This window comes from Urocitellus parryii, chromosome 5 (assembly GCF_045843805.1).
Source record: "Urocitellus parryii isolate mUroPar1 chromosome 5, mUroPar1.hap1, whole genome shotgun sequence".
NCBI lineage: Eukaryota > Metazoa > Chordata > Mammalia > Rodentia > Sciuridae > Urocitellus > Urocitellus parryii.
The window spans coordinates 103,979,553-103,985,552 of NC_135535.1; the positions used below are offsets into that span (position 1 = coordinate 103,979,553).

The following is a 6,000-nucleotide window of genomic DNA, read 5'->3' on the forward strand; positions in this document are numbered from 1 at the left end:
CTAGTAAAAACTCCTAGTCATAGCCTAGAGCGGTGGTGCATGCCTGTAATCCCAGCAGCTCAAATATCTCCAGCAGAAGGAATGTGAAAGCAAAGCCAGCCTCAGCAAAAGTAAGGTGCTAAGCAACTCAGCCAGACACTATCTCTAAATAAAATATAGAAAATGGCTAGGATGTGGGTCAGTGATTAAGCAAACTTGATTTCCATCCCTGGTACCAAAAAAAAAAAAAATCCAGTCACATTACAGGCTATCCATTAAAGTAAAACAAAATGTCTTTGAAAAATAACACATTTTGAAACTCTGACACATTTATAAAAACAAAAACCAAGAAATTTCAAACAATGTCTTTAGAAGTCCTTTAAAAATGTATCAATTTACTTCTTAGTAACAAATTTATAAAAAACAGTTTAAGAACCTCTGTGACTTTCCAGTGGGATACATACACATTAAGGTTTTACTACTAAAATTATCTATTTGGTAAAACCTCTAGGAAAAGTTCTATCAAGAAATAATTGTTTTGGAATTACTTTTTTTGAAATGTCAAAAAGAATTAAGGTAAACACACATACTTACAATGTTAAAACAATAAATTAATTCAGTTGAATAAATCAAAGAAAATGGCACCAACTTTATGGCAATTTTTCAAGAGTAAGATATAGTTCAAGGATATTTTAAAACAAGAATGATCATTCTCAGCACAAGCCAACAGCATTCAAAATAAAGTGCTATGAGAAAAAGTAGCTCCACAAACTTCAGGTTATTCACAGATGAACAGAAATGTTATCTTGATATTTAGGCCTGACATATCCATCATGAGGAGAAATTTGCCTTCACAAAGGCCTGGGTTGGGGCTCTTTTGCCATTTTTTCCCCTTCCCAAAATGTGCTTAAATATTTTCTTAGGACTTTGTAAACTATTGGTTCTTTGTCAGAATCAAAATTAACTTAAGTGAAAGATTTAATGATGTGAACAAAGCAAGCTTTCTCCACCTCAAGGGAATTTCTGCAGGTTCACTATGCAATGCAACATTCAAAGGATAATCTGGTGCTGTCCCTTCTCTAATAAGAACAGGGCTTCAGTGGCACCTGTGTTTCTGTCAATCAATGTGTCCACATCCTCTTTGATGATTATATGTTCCTTTAGTTGCTCCACCAAAGACCACATCAAATGACCCAGGATGAAAGGATCTCTCTCACCACATGTTCTTTCCCATGCTCCATTTTGGATATTTAGCTCTTTCTGCTACATTTCTACCTTCCTTTTCACTTCCTCCTTTTCTACAAATTTAGTTAAATTTGCTAGGGTTTTGACTGTCAGTATACTCCTTGCTTCAACAGTCAATTCACATGACAAGTCAGCACATGGCACTGCTTCAGACAGACCTTTGTTGTTCTGGGTTTCATGTCCAACCAAAAACTGTGTCTTGGGACTGAAGCCACAGTCTTGAGAGCTGCAGCACATCCTCATCCTCCTCCACAGAGCCTGGGCCCCAACCACTGTGCGGTTCACAACAACAGAGGGCCACTTGCTGGGTTTAGATCTTTATGGAGATTTGCAAAGTTGGTGTAAATGGTTCCCAAGGATTGCATGAATGTGAAATACCCACAGAGAATGTTCTACTTTGTTGTACTTCCTTTGGAATACCTCGCCTACAAAATAGTGATGGTTCATCATCCTTGGGTCTTTTGAAACCTCCACAGTTAGAGTGACTCCAGAAAGAAAATGTGTTTCCAAACAATGCCTCCTCTGGAACTCTAGTTCTGGAGATGGTGAGTCTCCACAATGTCTGATGGGCTTCTGCTGCTGAAGGTTGTGGCCCAGCATATCCTGGGCAGGCATGGTGTCTCCTCTTGCTCCAGGAGAGTTTGGGTCCTCTTTAAATCTGAGTCACTGTAGCTGAATCACATTTTCAGATAAGTCACTGGACATCCTGCCTCTTCCAAAGGGAGTCAAACTCTTGCTCATTGGAAAGAATCATCCCATTTCTCAAACTCTGCCACAACTGCAGTAGGGTAAAATGGATCTGATGCCTCAGTCTTGTGCTTCATTAACCCTTCATCCAGCCACATTGTCATTATCTCAGACATGGTCTTTTCAATTTCAGCAGAGAGTTCAGGTCCTTTCAACATGACCTGCATCACCACTGGCATGTTTTCAGCAAAGAATTTGCAGACCAGATGGACAATTTGGAGCATGTGCTTCAGAAGTCATGACTCATAACCATGAATCAGATGACTCTGATGAATTAGGTACTGGACTAATGTGACAGTGTGTGCTTTGGTATCACAGCAAGAGAAATACTATGGAAGAGGAGTGAGAAACTGAGTAATTTCCTGTACACGCAGCAGTTGTCTTCTGGTTTGTATGGAATTAGGTCACTTGGCCAGCACAAATATAATTGCTTGGTCAGCAGTCATTTTTGTTGCAAAAACTAAATAACATGCTATTAAAACACCTGTGTGGCTGAGCCCTGCATGACAACAAATGACTACTTTTCCTTTCTGTAAGGAAGATGTCATCACTTTCACTGTATCCAAGATGGTAAGAGATGCTACCCCATAATCCTTCCATCCAAAATTGTAGAAATAAATGCCACCCTCCATGAACACTTCAGGAAGGAATGTGAAGTCTTTCTTGTTCCACAGAGTTCCCACAGCTAGCATCCTTACCAGGGTGCTACAGGTTGGTTATTGATTTTAGACCATGACTGAGGACCTGCTCCATGATGTGGTACTTCTCGAGGAGCTCAGATAATAGGAGAGCCATGACCTGGATATTGTTAGTGACTCTGGATGAGTAAATATCCTTAATGTCTTGCTCCTGCTCACTCCAGCAGGCTGCATTATCACATTTGCATGCTATACTACCACACTCTATGGAACACACTAGTGTCCAGGGATGGTATTCCTGTACTCACTCTCCCAATTTTGTGTATTTCAGTGTTGGATATTCTGAATTTCCTTTCAAGTTTGCAGCATACCCATTATTATTCGCCAGCATGGAATATAGTTGTTCATTTGGAGGCAAGACTCCTGTGGCAATAGGAGTAGCAATGCTGCTGTCACTGTCAGGATCCGGAGCCCTTTGAGCCAGTGGTCTCACTCATTATAAAGGGCCCAGTGGTTCAGGCAGACAGGCAGAGCTAGCTACCACAGAGGTGCTACTTCTGAGGGTCTACAGGAGACCTACCAGGCTACTCTCCAGTGCCCAGTGTGGGAAGTGAAGTACAGCCCAGGACATAGATAATGTCCTCCTCAGCAAGCCACACACCTGCAAATCTGTGTTTATACATGTCTCTGGAATGGCCCTAAATACTCTCCAGTCCTTTTTTATCTGGTGTGTCTAGGTCAGGTTTCTCAGAAGGTACAGTCAAGGGGCCTGTTGGTGTGCTGTCATCTCAAGCTGCGGCTGTCAGGGAGGACTCACTGTGAGTTCCTCACCTTGTTCTTGATGGTGTTCAGTCCCTCCTTTGTGGCCTCTCCATGAACTGACAGAGAAAAACCAATCTCAGTTGTAAGGATGGGCTGAAATTTTTCTTAACATTAATTGTTGCAATCTGGAAGATGCAGAATTTATTAGAAGATTCAGAGGGAGAGGGTTGAGCAATAGGAGCAGACATACTTACCAGAGCTCCCAATAGTGGCCATAACCAAAAACTTAGTAAGTAAAGTTTAACATTTTTATTTACCTGTACACATCTCAGGATATGGATTTTTTAAAAAAATCATGATCAGACTTAAGTTAATTCAGATAAAACATGATTTTAGCAGAGCCTGTTTTGATAGTTATTATCCGACACTCATGCATAATACCTCTTTCTCTATAGCGTCTCTACTTACTTTTGGTAGGGCTGACACAGTGTGCATCTCATGTTATATTAAAAGAAGATATTCTTAAAGGACCTTCTTTCCTTTGATACATCCATGTTGGCTGTGTTTTGGTTATACTTTCCCAAGAAGTGTTTAAGAGCAAACTGGTCAAAAATTGACCTTGTCCTATCTACTATTAAGGTCACCTGAGATTCCTCGAAGGTTCCTCTTGGGAACATGTGAAAAGCCTTTTGGCTTCTTTATCTTCTTGACTGGTTGTGCTGTCTACCAGGAAGGGTCAGGGTCTTGCTGACCACACCTGGCTTCTCTTGGAAGTATCAGGGACAATTCTCTCTTCAATAATTCTCCTCTTTGCCTAATGTATACTGGTTGGCTTTTGAATGAGCAGGATCCTTATGATTGCCCTGATCAGAACATCAGTTGATTCACCAGCTTTTACAGCTTTTAAAAGGGTTCTGTCATTCCCTAGATCCTGGGCGACTTTAGAATGCAAGGTCCTAAATATTGGCAGTCCTTTCCTTACTCCTTTTATTTCCATGGCTTTGATCTCCAAGTTTTGGTTTAAAATATTGAGAAGGCCACCTTCACGACTCTTGGAGTGGAAGTAGTAGTTTTAGCTTTAATGCCCATAATTTTTACAGTTACCCCTTTTCATTAGTTGGGGTCAGTATTAGTACTGAATATCAGCATTATAGTCTATTTATCCTATAGGTGTTTGTTATCTCAGATTAACCCAGGTTGTTTTGTTAGTATTAGTACTTCTACCAACAAAAAGCAATGGTAATGATATTGTACAAGGCAAATACAAAACAAAATTTTTACAAGTAAAGCAAATCCAGTTTGTATAATAATTTTGAAAATCAGATGGAATACATAAACCATAAGTTAATTTTGACTTGTTTGCTGATTGTTGTTATTATTATTTTAGGTTATTCGCCAACATGGGATATGATTGTTCATTTGGAGGCAAGACTCTTGAGGCAATAGTTTCTTTTGGAGCTTTGCTGTCACTGTCAGGATCCAGAGCCCTTTGAGCCAGTGGTCTCATTCATTCAGTGTCCAATCTTTTAATCAGAGTAGCATGGTTTGGAAAACCATGTCTTTGGACATCTTTAGCTATTTTTTTTCTCTTAAAGGTGATGGTCATAATGCTATTAGGATCACAGAAATATAAACCTGGAAAATTACTAATAATTTTAGTTTGGAGGACACCTGTTTTGTAGTGTGTTTTCTTAACCTTTTGCATTTTTAATAGGCACCAATATATATGCAGTAGATGTTTCAATAAGTAGAAGGAATACATTCTAAAATAATGGTGAAGTATAGTACAGTAAATACATAAATAAGTAACAGAGTCTTTTATTATCATTATCAAGCATTATGTACTAGATATAACATAATTTTCTATGCTTTTATAAGACTGGCAGGACACTAGGTTTGCTTCCTCCATTACCAGCACAGACATGAGTAATGTGCTGCACTGTGATGTGGCTATAATGTCACTTGGCAAGAGGAGTTTTTTATTTCCATTATGAGACTGCCATTCTGCCACTTTACCAGCATGCTAGCTTCATACTAGAGGTTCTAAGCATAGAAGTTAACTAGTGAGATCAAAATAAACATACATAAACTCAATTTACCTTTTTCTTTGACCAGGTCAGAGACGCCCGCCCCCCCCCCCTGGCTCCTGCCTTGAGCCACCTGGTGGAGCAGCGAGGTTTACACAAGAGACTAGCAGGAGAGAGAGGCAGGGCATGCCAGAGAGTGGCCTTTTATTGGGGAACAAGAAATTCAGGAGAAAATTCCATCCAATCAAGATCGAGGGGGACAGCATTCCAAGGTCAGGGTCAGTCTCAGGGTCAATGGTCAGTCACACTCCCACAGGGATGGGCTCTCGCACCTAAAAAGGGTGGGGATTAGTTCTGACACAGCTTGGCCAGAACGCCTCACACCCAGTCAGGGAGGTGCCCAATCACATGCGAGCATGGCTTCCCACAGCCATCATATATGCCACCCAGCATTGATCAAAGCATCATGTGTTGCATGCTTGTGTATACATGAGAATTTATTTCTCTTTTTTAAATTTATCATTTCAGGATTCATAGTTCTCCATTTTATTATTCCTAAAATATCACTAATAGTTTCACTCTATTCCATTAAGTGAATAAAT

At 40.0% G+C, this 6,000-nt stretch overlaps 1 pseudogene; it reads right to left on the reverse strand.

Moving 5' to 3' along the window:
- Positions 1 to 830: 830 nt before the first annotated feature.
- On the reverse strand, positions 831 to 3,647 carry LOC113177484 (protein tyrosine phosphatase domain-containing protein 1 pseudogene; annotated as a pseudogene).
- Between the last annotated feature and the right edge of the window lie 2,353 nt (positions 3,648 to 6,000).